The 17930-nt window shown below is 38.8% G+C and overlaps 1 protein-coding gene across 1 annotated transcript in view; it reads left to right on the top strand.

Moving 5' to 3' along the window:
* Positions 1-1871: 1871 nt before the first annotated feature.
* sema3d.L (semaphorin 3D L homeolog) overlaps positions 1872-17930 on the top strand; it is a 91209-nt gene continuing 75150 nt past the window's right edge. The window contains exon 1 of the mRNA XM_018252704.2: positions 1872-2396. The gene's annotated coding sequence lies outside the window, so the exon portion shown is untranslated. The remainder of the gene's footprint in view (positions 2397-17930) is intronic.

The raw sequence follows: 17930 nt of genomic DNA, 5'->3' as shown, positions 1-17930 counted from the left end.
GAGGTGCTGCCAGTGTCGGACTTAGACCAGGGGCCCACCAATAAAAACCTTAGACCAGTGGCCCACTCTCAGTACTATTATTCTTCATCTCCTCAATCAACCTCTATTCTCCTAGTTTGTTTTCTGTACATAATATAATCTATTATTCCATCTATTAAGCCTTTTTGTTCTCATAGAAAAGGAAATGGCCATGAAATAGGTCAAAAGTTAAGCAGCATGAGGGCCCGCTGACACCTGGGCCCGCCGAGAGTTTTCCTGGTATCCTGGTGGGCCGGTCTGACACTGAGTGCTGCTGCCATGAGGCAAATTGAGAGAGTTCAAATCAAGTGTATATATACTCCCAAAGGGATATGTATAAGAAGAGATCAGCGCCTGTGGCAACAGAAATTAAAAACAAGCATAGCGTAATACGTTCATAATATAGGATATCACCCCGTGCATATACTAGATGTTAATAGGTGTATTCTCCCCTCAGGGGCGATTCTTGCTATAATGCCGCCTGAGGCGGCCTTCTTTCGCCGCCCCCTTCCCTCCTCCCGGCACTAACCTTTATAGCGCCGGAGAGGGCAGGGGCAGTCCGCGACGATTCGTGCAGAGAGCGCAATAGCGCTCTCTGCGCTAGAAGAGCCGAATTTCCGGTTTGAAAACCGGAAATTCGGCTCTTAGTTACCAGGAGCGGCATTTTTGCCGCCCCTGGCAACCAGGGGGGCGCTGCCGCCTGAGGCGAGTGTCTCAACTCGCCTCATTGGTGGAGCGCCCCTGTCTCCCCTTTTCCCTTCAGGTGGCTATTAATGGAGGGATAAGTTAGCGATAGAGGTGAAGAAAGACGATGCCTTTCCTATAAACCGAAATGTATTCCAGGGGTGAAGCGCCTCCACCTTCTGTGTAAATTGCCTACTTACAAACCACTGCTGTGGTATTATGCATATAATGAGAAGCCCTTTCTGGTCCCTCCTTCAGGGTTCGCCGCTCCTTCCAGGTCCCAGGCCAGGAATAAAACCAGTGATAGTGTATTACCGTTTTTTATTAAGAACTAGTTGATTTGGACTTATATACAGTTGAGAGACTGTGAAGGGGTCGGCAAGAAATAATCTAAGAGACTGACATTTTTTAATTGGCTGCATCTGTAAGCTATATATTGTTTTTAAAGTTGAGAGAGTTACCAGGAGCAACTCTCTGCACTAGCAATGCGGCCCCACTTGGCCTTCTCGGGTGCTTGGAAAGGTAATTGCTGGGTGCTAGAGGGCAGCATCAGAAAAGTCCCCACAGTGTAGCAAGTATCAGTGACGTAACTAGAGGAGGGCGGCCCCTGGCGCGGGACGCGCTGCCGGGCCCCCCTCCGTACACCCGGAACCGCCCGGGAATCGTGGCGCGTGAGTTGCCGGGGGGGCCCTGAGGGGGTGCGGGCCCTGGCCCAATCGCACCCCCTGCTCCCCCAGAAGTTACGCCACTGGCAAGGATCAAATAATCAAATCAATCAAAAAAATTTATATCACCCATCTCATTGCAATTTAACAGCTTAAATGACAGGAGGTATTAAATTGCTCTAGGAACTGAAGCAGGTTTACAGAACCATTATTAGGTAAAATCCCATTTCCAAGTCCCAATTTTGCTATCATGGTCAATTATAGCTGAAAGGAGGGTATCAAGCTGGAAAAAAACAGTTGATTAAAGCCCAAACTCCTACATTTGCTATCATACAAGTCTATGAAGAATGTGCAGGGTTTATACTGTTCTGATTAGTGAGATCTGTAAAGTGGAAACATCTCTGTGCCTGGAGGTCCAGTTTATTTTCTGGTTCATTCAATTTTGGCAGGGAGTTTGGGTGCTGTATCTAAGGGATTATTATTAATTGCAGAGATAAAGAACCGGGCAGCAGGGAATGAGCTGTGCTGGCGATTTTCTCCGTTGCTATCTGGCGCTTGAGTTCAGCAGGAGAGATGAGCTGCAAGTGTCTGATCGCAGAACATGCTGGAGGGCTGAGTGCGTCTGGTTGCTGCTGCTGCCTCGCCCCTCCCGCCCCACTGCACTGCCAAAGTCTGTAATTAGAGTCGCTCGCGCACAGAGGAGCTGCTGCCTGGTTTGTTGACAAAGTGGATGAATGAGTGGATGAACTCCAGCCCCATCTCTGACATTATCCACAGCCATCAGAGAGCCGAGGAGACGCGCAGTGCAGCGGGAACCTAATGATCGGGCTTTGCTTAATGAACCTCAGCGAGACTTTAGTGCTCCTATTGTCGCAATCGCTGGAGTGGATTTAGGCGTGACTGCACTCGCTCCCATGCTGTAGGACACACTGCTGCTTATTATCATTTCTATCATCCCGGCGCGACTTCTGGCATCGCAGGCAACTTTTATCTCCCCGGGACGCTCTTCATTTTCCGCCCAGATAAGAGGTAAAGTGCATTCTATCGTTTTATCCAGCAGCGGGCATTGGGCTAATTAGAGCCTATACTGATCATGGGAATGGCAAGAAGTTGTTTTAGATAATAGACTATGCTTTGACATGCCCAGTGTTTTTTTGAATGTACTGCCCGTGTGTTTGCTTCAGGGTCTCTTGACAGGTTGTCTTGCAGCTCCTAATGGGCACAATTCATGATGGGCACAATTCATTGGCTTTTTTCTGGGCGAATAACACAGCTGCCTGGCAGAGAGTTTCATGGGATGTTAGTTTAGTTCTCTTGGGGTATAATGCTATTACCAGACAACAACAAGGCGTTGTGGTGACTCACACAGATATATGGGGTATACACATTTTATTAGCATTCTACATCAGCAATGCCCTATTGCCCTGCATTCCTTCTATAGTCACTTAATTCCACAGCACACACATAAGGCGCTGAGAATTACCTATTGATCCCTTTAAAGCTGCAATAGGATAAACTATTTTTTTCCTTAAATGTTGGCTTATATTGTCTAAACTGGCACAGACCTCAAAGGAAAACTCCCTGTTGCAGGTGGGGGCACTTGTTTTGGAACCCACAGACATGGATATTTGGCACACAGGATGACTTGGTGGGGGATATCTTGCTCACTTCAAAGGCACATGGCAGTCTATAACTACATTCACTAATTAAAAGAATATTTCATTGGTGTACAGTCACACTGAGCTGCTCTGCCATTATAGTCCTGCGGGGCAAAAAGTGTAATTCAGTGCTTATTTTCTTCAGTTCACAATCCAGGCAGGATACAAACAATTTTGCAGGATGCATTTGATTAAGGACAGTTATTATACTGTTGGCATTTCACTTGAACAGCTCTTCTTTGATTAATAAAATATATCATGATAGTATTGCTCCATGTGCCCTTTCACATTATATTCTACTAAAGTGTGATAATACTTGAGATCAGGGGTGTAAGGAGGTATAGGGGTATATAATTCATATATCATTTTAATAAATATTGGTAAAACAGGTCAACCTGTAGATATTTTCGGGTCCTAAAAAGAATTATCTGTGGGCACAGTAATATCTAGTTACACCACTGCTTGAGATATTGCATTATATTTTATCCATCATAACCCCCAAGAGGTATTCACTACACCACTGTGCCGTTTTATCCAGCATTCATTTTACCACTGTGTGTGCGTGCGTCAGGTCTGGGAATCAAAATAGGTCCTGCAATCCCAATTACAGAGAGGTCCAAAGAGCCCGCCACCAGCCCACTAAATAGTGGCTTACTGTGGCATCTGACAGCATCCCCTCTGGCATTTGCCAGAACCCACAGATTGCTAGTCCGGGCCTGGCGTGCGTTGTTCAGACTGGACATTGCTGTTTCCAGGGCTCTGCAATTCCCTGTATGAGTTGTCATTTGTGTTTCTAAATGGTTGATACAAATTTTCTTGCACGTTTCAGAGCTCAGCTATTAGAAATATTGTAATTACTGTCAGGATATGTACCCACTTTTGTGTTCCCATATTCTGATTGTGTGGATTAGATACTTAAATATCTTGGATAGACTCTTAGATACTTATATTGATTGCTTACAATTTATTTGTAGTGAATGGCATTAGAAAACTAGTCAAAAGCTCTTTGGTGTAGATTACTTTGGTGTAGCACAGAAGTAATTTTATTGTTTCCTGCTGATACAAATTGACCGTGAAGCACCTACTGTGTGACCATTTGGGAAGGTTTTATACCCGTTTTTCAAAAGACAAGTGCACCAGTGTAAGCATCATTGCTTCAAAGGGATCTTTGTTGGGTTCTTTACAAGTCTAAGAAAAGTAAACAAGAGACATACGTGATGATTTATCCTTAATCACTTTGAAGGAGGCAGGCTAAAATATAGATACTTTGCAATACTTTGTAACAATGATATTGTATTGCTTGTAGATATGGGTGATACCCGGTTACATACACAGTAAAGATGCTGGTGCTGTAGCTCCCTCTTGTCCTACAGTATCACTAACGCTTTGGAAAATGATTGCCTAAGCCTTATATCAGTTTTATTATTAATCTGATGGTTTAGAGGTCAGAGTATTTGCTATTAATACATTGTGGTGAAAAAAGTGTAAGATACTTTCACTAGTTCCATGTCATGTAATGACTTATTTACAACTACAACTGCTTATTCTGCCTCCCTTATCTCTGTGCAGCACTTGTGCAGCCTTTTGCCAAACAGGAGTCAGTCACTGCCGGTGTTTTGCTGAAATCCTTGACGTTTTTTCATTGGTGTGTTGCTTGCTCATTAGTTTTGCACATGCTAGGAAACTGATCTTTTGAAGTTCTAGAACAACATTTGTGATGGAGGGGAAATGGGGTCAAACTGTATTTTGTGGAGCTGGGCATTGACTACTCAAAGTGCATTCTACATTAGTATCAGTAATTGCATTCATGTGGAGATGCATAAGAAAGCCCTTCAAATGACTGAATATTGATATTAATTGCATATGGAAAGGATACCCTTGCCATTAGAAAATATTTACCTATGGTAGTTGCTTGAAAAGCTTTCTGCCTAATTTTTATAGTTTCTCTGTATGTAGACTACACCAGAATAAACAAAGTAATGTTTATAGTCTTTTAATATATAATAGGATACTGACCCCCCCCCTCTCTAAAAGGGATGCAGGTTTTTTTTACAGGTCTTGCCTTGGGACCTGAAAGGACCTATGAGTAGAAAAAATTAGAACTGTCAATTCATCAGAAGAGAAAAATAAACAAACTTACCGCAGCGTGAAGGTCTTGGGGGATCAAGAGCTGGAATTGAGGGATATGGATCAATAGAGATGGTTTCATAATGGGGGTGAATTAGACAAAATAACTGGGGTTGATGGATGGCCATGGGCCAAAGTTTGCGCTAGAGCAAACTCCAGATCATTACTACTAATGAATACCCTAACTATACTATGATAGATTTAAAAATATATGCATGTATCAGAGTATATGAAGGCATAAATTGGTTTAAAAGAAATTTAGATAGACACTAGAGCAATATTGTTACAAAGTAACACAATTAAAATGCCAGCCCAATATCACTTGACTCCATATACCACATTAAAGTGCAGATGTGCCAAACAAACTTTTAAACCTTCATGATGACGCAATTCTTTGTAGGTGATCAATGTGCCGTCCTAAACATATAAGGGAAGTGGGAACTCGTAACATTTCTCTCTTGCAACACCACACTTCAGAAAATAGCTCAGCTCCTTGTGTAGTCAATTTATGATGATCAGGAATACAAAGAGAACAAATGCAGTTGGTATAGCATATATATATATATATATATATATATATATATATATATATATATATATATATATATATATATATATATATATATATATATAACATTAAATACATTCAAAGAGGTGATTCACATTTAAGTTTACTTTTAGTATGCTATAGAACAGCCAATTCTAAAGATATTTTCAATTGTTCTTCATGATTTATTTTCTATAGTTTTTTTTTCTTTTTTGCCTTCCTCTTCTGACTCTTTCCTGCTTTCCAATTCACTAACCCCATTGAAAAGACAAATGCTCTGGAAGGCTACAAAAATGTATTGTTATTGCTACTGTTGATTACTCCTCTTTCTATTTGGATCCTCTCCTATTCATATTCCAGTCTCTTATTCAAATCAGTGCATGGTTGCTAAGGTTATTTGGACCCTAGCAACCAGATTGCTGAAATTAAAAACTAGAGGACTGTTGAATAAAAAAGCTAAATAACTCAAAAAACACAAATAATAAAATATGAAAAACAATTGCTGTCTCAGAATAAAAGTTAACTCAAAGGTAAAAAAGTCCCTATAATAAAATTAACGTAATACCCCAAGATATACAAGCTACATGTTAATAGGTAGCAAGGACCATTCCAACCCCAGAAAAAGAATTTATGCAAAGAAACCAGGAGCAGAAAGCTCTGAATATCCTGTAAAGTGCCATGTACAAATCTTTTAGATTTGTTTGCTGAACTGTGAAAAAGAGTGTAGTTCAAACTTTGGGAGCGCTGTGTCCATGCTAAGTACTTTTGAATTTTAATAAATAAAAATCTACTTTCAAAGAGTATGCTCCTAAAATAATGTAGTTTCTAACTTTTGATTTCAAATAACGAAGAGACTTACAACTCTATGAAAATACTCGAACATTTTTGTGGATAATTTTGTGAAGAACCACTTAATTTACCTTTGAGAAATTAGCCCCATAATTAGACATGAGAGAGGGCTCTCAGAAGTGCTGTTGCTGTCAGGGTGGTATCACTCATAAAGTAGTTTTTTTTATATTTATCCAGAACTCCCTGGTGATATGAACATTTGTGGGGATGTATTCACTGTAAATACTTCTCAAATAGACCACAAGGTGAAGCACCAGAGGCATTCTGGACCAACCTAGCTGTTTTCTATGTTTTACGCTGTACATTGGGCCAGACTGAAAATGAATGAGAAGAAAAGTTTTTCCTCTTCAAACTGAAACTTACCAGTGAGATTTCACGTTTTTCTTTTATAGGGTAAGGCCACACTGGGCGTTTTGGGGAGATTAGGTCGCCTGGCGACTAATCACCTCGTCTTTGCGGCAAACAATCTCCCCAAATGCCTTCCCTCACTCTGCGCTGGCTAAAATGAAAAAAAAAATGCCGGTGCTAATCACACGGCAGCAGTTCGTTTTCCGAAGTCGCCCAAAGTCGCTTAACGAGTCGCCTGAAGTTGCCTCATGAGTTCTCAAGGCATTTGCTAATTAAGCTTACACTTCAGATTTCAGTGTCCAACACTTTTGTCAGCTTTTTCAGGGTAGTTAAAAATATCTATGTTAGTTCCACTTTTAGATATGATCAGCAGGGGCTATAGCTTATATCTAATTTTAGAAAATTAGCAATTCAATTAAGAAACATTATCAACTGCTAGGCTGCCCTTTCTGAGACATACATTCCTTTGTGAGGGAGCAAGACCATACAGGCCTGCCATTAATTATTCTGTAAATACATTATGGAATAGCTTTTGGTCCCTTGGTTAAGTAATGTTTTAACACATGGTTCTAATAAGAATGCAAACTCAGGACATTAATAAACATTTTCATGGGTATTAATTTCAGTTGCAGAACTTTTGCAAAGGATTCACCACAGGGATGGAGAAAGCAAAGGCAAGCTTACTTGAAGGAAATATCAATAAAATATATTGATATACAACATAAATTTCTTCTCCATGTTTATTACATTTATTTGAAACATTCTGTTATTTCGTTAATAACTCATAGCTATATACTTTAAAAAGAAAGAGATACTGGTCTGTTTCTACACATCTGACTATTTTAAGTGCTCAATACAAGAGCCATGATCCTAATTGTTACAGTCCATAGAATTAAAACAAGCAATGTTTATTCATAATAAAGTATAATAAAAAAAAAAACAATCCTACATTAATTAGATTGTGTTTTTTTTTATGAGTGCAAGGAACAGGAAAAATATGTAAAAAATGGTTTTAGGCACGATATTCCCAACTAGTATTGTTTTTGGCTTTTCTTGGTGAGAAAGAATTTCTGAGAGATACATCTCACGTTGACATGTGTAAATGATGAACCTTAATTACAAGTATAACCAACTGCTGCTTATTTGCAGAGATGCTCATGTTTGTGGGTACTCTTTTACACTCTGGTAACCTGTGCCATTTTGTTTGCTGAACTTGAAATGTTGTATTTTATTGCTGGCCACATATGGGCTCAACAGGGCCCTATCAGGCCAGGGCCACATCAATGTGCTCTGGCCAATTTATGGCCGATATCTGGATGATTATTATCCAAATAATTAGTTGGGCAGGTCCATCCCTTTATGATGTTTTACCCTTTTTCATTGGTAAATTGTTTTTGGGATGTTTTGATATTGACAATACATTATGTTTCTGTGTTTGATATATCTATAGGACATAAAGTGTCACATACATGGCCTGTGGCCAACTTTTGTGACCAGATTCAGTGAGAAATGTGTTCATTTCCACATAGACATCAATGAATAATCTCCTTGCACTGAATCTGCCTCAATATACTGTATCTGCATCCTTTTCCCTGATCAAAGGGAACTGATACTATCACCATAAGCATCATCAATTATCAAAAGAATTATACCTGAAACCCAGTGAAGGGCTATTTTTAGCATTGTTGTTAGGTAAAGGCTAGTGGTAAATGTGTCAATTTTCAGCCTTCGTTTTTAAAAAAAATGGCTAAATAAGGTGACACCAGCCTGTTCTGGTGTATTTCATTGCACCTGGCACATACTTTTTGCCTGACTTCACATGCCCTATAATCCTGCTAAAATCAAAATGAAGTGCATAATGTCACCTTTCTCAGTGTGCATTGCACAAGGTTACATGGTGTGTATTTCTTCAGTTATATTGTCTTTCTGATTTCACAAGTTGTATACAGGATGCTAGGTGTAAGGTCTCATTCTAGCAACTTCAAGTTCAGCTTAATGCCAGGCAATAACCTGGAAATCAAATTAATAAGTATATAAAGTCAAGCACATATATTGTTTGCTGTCATTTTGTTTGTCTTGTGACAAAACAATAAACATCATTACCTGGCTACATGGCTCAATTGAGCAGTTTCTGATTGGCTCTGAAATTGATGTGTCCTACTTATCATAGCTCTTGCATCATCACACAGCATTTTGTTGTCAACCCTTTGCACAATATAATCAGTTGATGACCTCTTTAGGGTTACCACTTAGCTGTTAAAAATGGTGCTCAATGCCAATGTTATTAATAGGGGGAAAATGAACCTATAGGAAAACCTATATTTTTTTCCAGAAATGCTGGCAATCCTAGTCTTGCACCAATATTCTGTTTTCGGTGACTCATGCAAAGATATTTTGAGGTACATTATCCAAATTTTAAAACACTATTTCCTTTTTCTCTGTAATAATAAAACAGTACCTTGTACTTGATTCAAACTTAGTTACTAATCCTTATTGGAAACAAAACCAGGCGATTGGGTTTATTGAGGGGTTAATTTAAGAAAAAAACTTGAATCAGGGAGTTTGGGGTTAATAGCCTGAAAACCCTCTGAAAAAAACTTGAACATCAAGAAGGATATTAACATCTTCAAATGCCATTGACTTCTATATGACAGGTTTTAGATGGTGTATTTTCGGATTCAAGCTATTTTCAGGGTCAGGGTATAATAAATCTTGAAAAATCCCAGTTTTTTGAAAAAACTCGAAACATTTTTTTTAACATGAAAAATTTTACTCAAAAATAACCTCAAAAACTCAATTTGTTTGTGGAAAACACAACTGGAACCTTAATAAATCTACCCCTTAAAGGGGAAGTAAAGTCTAATCCTAGAAATGCTGTATTTTGTATACTAAACATAAACATGAACTTACTGCACCAGAAGCCTAATTAAACAAATGATTTATGCTTTCAAAGATGGCCACAGGGGGTCATCATCTTGTAACTATGTTATACATCTTTGCAAGACCAAGACCATGCACATGCTCAGTGTGGTCTGGGCTTCAGTTGGGAGGTTAAGCTTAGGGGTTGTCATAAATTAAAATTAAAATAGAAGCTGATGCCATAGAAGCTGATGCAGCAAGACTGATTAATAATCAGAATATGCAGACTGCGCTGGGTTTGCAGGTACAAATTTATACACGTCGCCAGGTGCTCGAGTTCTGGGAAGTTAGGTGGGGGCTCCCCCTGCCGTTTGAAAGTATGATTGTTTTCCTGCAGAGCAGTAAGGGACTCAAGGTTTCCTATCTGCATCAGTCAGAGCAAGTAAAATGAAGGGGGAACTTCACAGTCCAGTTTCTTCTAAAAACAGTACAAGTTTTTAATTAAAGTATAGATAGATTTATTTTTCATTAAAGAAAGTAAAAATGGGATTTTATTTTTTTGACTTTACATCCCCATTAATGTTTACATGATTTTCTAGTAGACTTAAGGTATGAAGATCCAAATTACAGAAATATCCATTATCTCAGGTCCTGAGCATTCTGGAAAACAGGTCCCATACCTGTGTGTGTGTGTGTGTGTTTTTGTGTGTGTGTGTGTATGTATATATATATATATATATATATATATATATATATATATATATATATATATATATATATATATATATATATATACATACATATATATATATATACTTATATAAGCAAGCAGAATTCTGCACTCTGAGTTCAGAATAAAAATATACCTTTATTCCACATCAATGTGTGTAAACCCTCACTAGGGTCTTCAGCATGGCAAAGATGTCAGCCTATTTCTGTTGCCTTTTGAGGTCTTTATACAGATTTATATAGTCATTTCTGTAGCAGATTTGGAATTACACAGTTATATAGTCATCTACTCCACCCCACATATTGAATTGTGGTTTGTCTTTTGAGCTACATGTTCCAAACTAAAAAAAATAACAGGCAATAATTTACACTGACTCATTTAGTCTATTAGAAAATCATTCTGGGCGACTCCAGCTAAACATCAAAATTTGTGTGCATTTGGGTTTGTCCCGAATTACAGTCATTTCATACAGTATTTACATAGTATTTCACCACATTACTGTTTGATGCAATCATTAGCAATGACATAAGTATAAAATGCAATTTGTTTTGTAAGATTTCAGTGTTTACCTCATTTGCAATTTTGGTGAAATTGATTTAAAGCTACCTGAAACTGACTGTATCATTGGAAGGTCTTTGACTGATGCCACAATGGGCTGATTCTCAACGTGTTGATAAACGCAAGTTAAAAATCAGTCCCTATGCTCGCATCAACCTTCTCTTATGTCTACATGCAGAGCCACTGCTTTGGCCCGAGTCCAGCCTAGTGATATGCAGGTTGACCTGATACCTGCAGGACTCGATGTTTTTTGCTCTGGGCCAATGCAGTGGCTGCAGTGCGAGGGCTGATGCAAGTTTTTGGGCTGATCCTTGGCCCTAAATTCACCCATAAAGAGAAATATACTATAATAATATGAAGTGTAACCCTTTCGACACCCCTTTGTCTGTGTTACACTCCACGTGTGGCGCTTACCTGATGACACGGGACAAACCTGAGCCACTCCGCAGTGGTATTGGGAGAGACTGGGTACCTGGTACTTACTAGCGCAGTGCCTCCACCTAGTGGGATCCGGGAATGACCTATGGTTGGCCCCACTAGGAATACAGTAATAACACACACACACTATTGGTTAAACTAAATAACAGTTTATATAAAATAAATGGGCACCTAATACATGCAGCACTCCTAACCGGTGACAATAGGGCCTCACTAACTAACTTGCTAGCGCAATCTGTCTAGCTAACTAAGAAGAATGGTAAAGTCCTTTAATGTCCTTTATTACACAGCCTGTTTATCTTCAGCGCTCTTAAGGGTACTGTCCCTTTAAACAGGATACTCAAAAATCCTCTTTGGATACTTCAGAGCTCTCTTTAGGTGAATCCGGCACATTCAGGCACACAGTGCGATTACCAACCCCATTGGATGCTCAGATAGGAATCTCCTGCTGTTTGTTCCTCCAGTCTGTATTCCTCTCACACTCTCTGTCTCTCCAGGCACAGTATGTGGCTTCCGTGTGCCAGCCTCATCCAAATGAATGCCTTTGGTGCAGCCTCTCAGCTCTCTGGTCCCACCAGCAGCTCTCTTGCTTCCTTCTCTGTCCACCATGCGGCTCTCTATGCCAGGCTTTCTTCTTTTGCCAGTCTCTGTGACTTCCTTTTCCTGCCTGCCACTCCTTAGCTGCTGTGTCACTTCCTACTGCACTGAATAGCTGGTTGCTAGGTAACAGCTTACAGCACACAGACACAGACTCTCTGCCCTTACAGGGATAAGTGCAATGATTTTGCACGGATTCCCTACAGAAGCTAAAGATATTATTCTTCTTTAATATTGCCTAATATTGCCTTCTTATTACCAGGGTTGGACTGGGCCGGCGGGACACCGGGAAAAAACCCAGTGGGCACCCGGCTCTAGTGGGCCCTGCCAGCCCAGATCCACACCCTGGTTCTCTTCCTGCCAGGATCGCCCGGTCACGGCAAAAAAGCAGTGTGAGTGAGTCTGATAAGTCGAGTCTGATAAATCAGGGGAGAGGACAGGTGGCAGAGAGGGGGCATTTATGTCTAGCCCACACCCAGTTATGAACTACCTGCACTTTGTTATGCCCTTAGCCCTCATGAGCCTTTTATAAAAATCTATGAGAATTTTACAAGTTTACAGATCCATTTACATAAATATTTTTCTTTATTTAGCCTATATAATTTAAAATGGAAAGGCAAAGATGCTTATTAAATGAAGGTCTTTTGATAAAACACTATTTGCTTATTATGACAAGTGACAATGCCTAGTTTTTAATAAACAGCTGAAGTGTTTATAGAACATTACCATAAAACATGCAGAAAGAATAATAAAAAAAAGTCTGTCAATCCACATATTAAGAAAACAGGACAAGGTAGCGAGAGGGGCTCATTCCTTGACAAGATACCAGATACACAAATATAATATACCTGAGCATTGCAGTTCAATGTCAACTATATTGTCACTCAATGATGATGCTTCTTACAATGTTTCACTGCTGTGAGTTACTGGCCCCTAGACCGGCATCTGGGTTATAAAGTGAGTATAGTTCTAAAGGGACCCATTTTTCAAAGATCCAAGATTATTAAAAAGGAATATATATATTATCATATTATTATTTTTTTCTGAATGTATATTTGCTGTTTAATTAAAGTAAGAGAATCAAAACATATGTCATACATGGCATTTTATAACTCTCAGTGTGGTAGTACATGGGTTCATTATAACAGCTTGTTTGACAGGAGAATGTAAAATATAGTGTAAATTATGCAAGCACATTGCATTTGGCTGGTGTGTTATGGTGCTGAATAGAAGAGTTTTACAACAGAGTAGTAACAGCTGTGTTGATGATCAAGTCTAGAAGCAGCAATACTGACTATTTCACAAAGAAAGAAAGGTTTCTGTGCTGGGAGTATATGTGAGCAGGTCAGAATTCATATTTTGATATCTTTTTTATCTTCGGCAAAAAAGTCCTTCAGAGGGAGGATTCTATTTATCTCTCTACAAGTTTATTACATGTGCCTTCATCTCAAATTCAGGACCTGGAATTCCTTAATCACATGGGAATCTTGATTTTTATACATTTTTATGGCTTTATGGGACAATGTATACACATGCCCAGTTTGTTTTGCCTCTACTTATAAAATTCTAATGATGATTGATTGGTTTTACCCTTACTATATCCACCATATTCCTTATGTAAAAGCTGCTTTAATTGCCCCCTGGCTTATTGAAAAGGAGAAGTACATAATTTTATTATCGTCTCCTACAATTTCTCTGAAAAACCAGAGAAAAACCTGGAGTTGGGATGATGTGTAAAACCAAAGTTGCTTTAATTTCACTTTTCTGAATTGTTTAGTGTATATAAACAGGTATTCCCTAATTAAAATGAATGCATATATAGGACAATGGCCTTAAGTTGGTCACAGCTGTTTATTGCCCTTTCCATTAAGTGTAACACATAGCCAGTCCACCTAAATGGTAAATCTGTATATTCAACTGAGAAGTGATCTGAAGGATGCAACACAAATAACCGAGCAATTAAATGTGCTCTATTCACCTTATAAAAACATAACTGCATTCCCAGGTCAGGCAGTAAAAGATCTCATCTACATTTCCACATATTCAGATACATTTTCCATGGGCAACAGAGAGTGCTTGCCCTGGTTCCTGTGTATATTTAATGCCAAACAGCTTGCGTGAGTATGCATGATTCATGTCATTTCTGGAACAATGCATCACAGAATTTTGCATCCCTGCACGTGATTTTCAAAATTTGTTTTTCTATCTCAATATTTCCTTCCTAACTATCCATATGAATTGGCATCAGAGATGTTCAGAGATGAACAGGAAATTAAAAAGGATCAGCATGAAGATCCCCTGAAACTTTATACAAAATTCTGACTTTTTGCAATCTTTTGAGTATGGAAAATAGATAAATCTCCAAGTAACATATAACAAATCACCTTCTTTATAAATTCCCATACCTTGTGTATCCTATATCTTCTTTAAGATTGTAAATGCTAATGGACAATGCCCTCTTTAACCTCTTATTTTGATTATTAGTTGTATATTTGCATGTTATCTTTATGTTTAGTTTATAAGCACAAATAAAATAACCACTGGATCTGATCTGTGAGCACCCCAACGCCCGCATCATCCACCACCCACCCGCGAGCTTACATGTGCCTGCCCTCACCCGCACTTCCACCTCACTCAGGATCGCACACAAGCAAAATTAGTTGCAGAGGGATAAGGAACCGCAGAGACATGTGCCGCCCTAGGCCCGGGCCTTTGTGGCCTTGCCACAAATCCGGGTCTGAAAATAACATAAACATATTGAGCTGTTTGGCATTATTTAGCAGAAAGAATAAAAAAATCAAGCTATTTCCAAAGATGGTAGTTTGGGCAAAGGATAGAATATGTGGTACAGCAAGTCACATTTATGTGGCTTGTAAGATAGTAGTGTGTTTGCTTTAAGTTATGGGATGGAACTTGGATTGTACACTTAATATATTGTCTAGCAACAATACTTGTGTACTAGAGAGAAAGATTCCTTCCAATTTATAGCATTTTCCTTTAAGATTATTCTGATTGTACTTATAGGAATGTTATGTAGATTGATGGTTTCAACACAGATGCAAACTGTACATAAACATCTTGAAAATGTTCAGAGACTGACAACTAGTGCAATGAACTCTCAAGCTATTAAGAAATACATTTTATTTTCTGTTTTGTTACTCTGTTTTGTAAAAGGAAACTTGCATCATCTAATAATCAATACATATCATTCTTATGTAAAAAAAAAACATGCAAACATATAGCAAAAAAAAGGACCCATTAGATATTAACTATTTCTCGGCAACAATGTTCCTATTGCAATTAGTTTTTAGGAGAAACAAAATAAAAACAACAGTAACATCAAAAAAGGAAAGTGTTTTTAAAGTAATTAAAATATGTATTTGTAATAATGTATTGTTGAAAATCACTGGTAAAACTGATGCATTTCCTTCAGAAATACAAAAATTGTTTATATAAATGAGCTGTTGTGTGCCATAGGGGCAGTGATTCCAGTTGAAATATAGCTAAATGGCACAGGTTACACAGCAGATAAAAGATAAACTCTAGAATACAAAAATCTAAACCCGTTGTCCCTTGTGCTGTGTCCTTTTTAAGAGTAAATGGCTGCTATACTGCCAAAACCTTCTTCAGGAATATTACAGAAATATGTTCCTTTCTTTCAAAAGCAACAGCTAAGACACTTGTTCATGCTCTTATATTATCCCCTTAAAGTACTGCAACTTGACTCTAACAGTCCTACCAAACTCCTTCCTCTCCCCACTATAGCCTGTATAAAATTCTGCTGCTGGAATTCTCATCCTCTTGTCCAAGAGAGAACAGGGCCCTCCACTGCTAAAGCCCTTATCATGGCTTCCCATGAAGCAAAGAATAACTTACAAACTCCTGCACATAACCCTCAATGCCCCTTATTCCTCTGTACCTCATCTTTTTTCTTTTGTCTTCATACTTTCCTGGCTGCCTCCTTGATTACTCTCAAAGCAATCACTTTCCACTATAGACCTTTGTCTTGCTGCTCCATCCAATTAGAATGCCATTCCTAAATGTCTCCAAAGAGAAATTTTTAGTGTCATCAAAAATAAACTCAAAGACTGCCTCTTGGAGTATTCACATACGTTATGACCCATAATTATGAGCCTATGATTAAGTTCCCCTATATGGCACTATGTAAGGATGTGGATAACTTTAAATAGAAAGCTTTCATTTCTACTGTGGTTCAGTTTGTGTCAGACGTTTTTCAAAGATACCCTATTGGTTACTCCCTATGTCAAATGTTTGGGGTGTGTGCACGTGACCCACTGATATATGAGGTAATTTCACTTCTCATTTGGAATTTGTTATTTTGAAAGTGGCAAGTGTGCTTGATTATTTTGCCACATCCGGGCTGCACATATTGATGTTAGGTCATTGTGGGTCCTTGGATCACCCATCTGTTTCGGAGGTGGCTGTAGCTCCAGGGTACTATTCAGAAGAAAATTTTAATCCATCTTTGGAGCTGATGTAGGATTTGTATGTAGGTGGTGCTCTATTTAGTAACTCCAATGCCTATGGCACTCAGATCACACTGCAACATACAATCAATTTGCAGTTTTATTCAAGATCCCAGCAAGTTCAGGGGCAACCCCCTTCTTCATATGCTCTTCAATAAAGTCTGAAGAGCACTTGAAGAAGGAGTTAGCTCCAGGGTTCCCCTGCTTTAATAGACACAGCAGTGCTCAATTTGGATTATGAGTCAGGAGTAAGGCCATGGTGCTGAGCGCAACAATAAGGAAGTGCAAGGAGCACATTTGGACATAAGTACCTTTAATAAATGGGGGGTTTGCCCAGCTGACTGCAAGTCTATTTCACTTACAGTCTTAAATGACCCCTCATGTTATTAGTAAAACTGCATTAAAATCTGTTATTTTGTGGCTCAATGGGAGAAAACTGTATCCTTAGATAATATTTGCTGTATTTACATTGCTATGTGGTGGGTTTTGTAGAAGTGAAAACTACAAAAATGACAGATATTCACTAATTTTAGCTTTCTGCTGAAATACTTCCTACTTCATTTTTAGTTGATCCAGATGTAGTAGAAAAGCCTGTCTGAGTCTGGAAGAAATGATCAATGCTGTACTTCATGTAATCCCAACAAAGAAACTGGTCGTTCTTTTTAAACAAAGTGTTAATTACTTTACTGTTTGGTGTTGACATTTTAAGACAATAATGACATATTCATGATTACCTCAAACACCAAAGAGCTTATTTCCTAACTGGTACCATGTGCATACTTCAAAATATCTGTGTAAGTTATCTTGTTTTTTCAACCACAATGCAATGTTTAAAGCCAGACATTTGAAATCTGCATGCACATTTGCCCACTCCATGAATAAAGTTCATGTTGGATTGGTGTTGATGTAAATGTTCCTGAGTGGATGAAATACAGTTAGTAATGCCATGTGTGAGCATTTCAGCTAGATGGAGTAATGCACCTGTAAGTGCAATGTGCAGAGAAAACCTTGGAATTAGTCTAGTCAAGAAAGGCATAAATTACTGTGCATATTTTCTAAATAGGCACCCGAGGGCAGGTGCCTAGGACAGCAGCTTTAGTCCTTCGGGTGCCTATATAATCAGCAACAAATCAGCCTGACAATTGCCTGTAAGATTTTCCTGCTAATGTGTTGATCACATAGAGGAGAGGCATAGTCAGATGGCATGCCTAGGAGATTGCAGATGTAAATATAATGGGCTTGTTTGCATCATGTTTTACAGATCAGGCAAACCAGCATGTATGAGAGAGAGAGAGAGAGAGTACATCTGAGTTTTCAAATGCTATAGATAAGACTTTTACACCCAATACCAGTCTGTTTGTCAAT

The sequence above is a fragment of the Xenopus laevis genome, chromosome 3L (genome assembly GCF_017654675.1).
Source record: "Xenopus laevis strain J_2021 chromosome 3L, Xenopus_laevis_v10.1, whole genome shotgun sequence".
NCBI classification, from domain to species: domain Eukaryota; kingdom Metazoa; phylum Chordata; class Amphibia; order Anura; family Pipidae; genus Xenopus; species Xenopus laevis.
The sequence above is the reverse complement of the archived record's forward strand: the minus strand, read 5'-3'. Positions and strand labels throughout refer to the sequence as shown.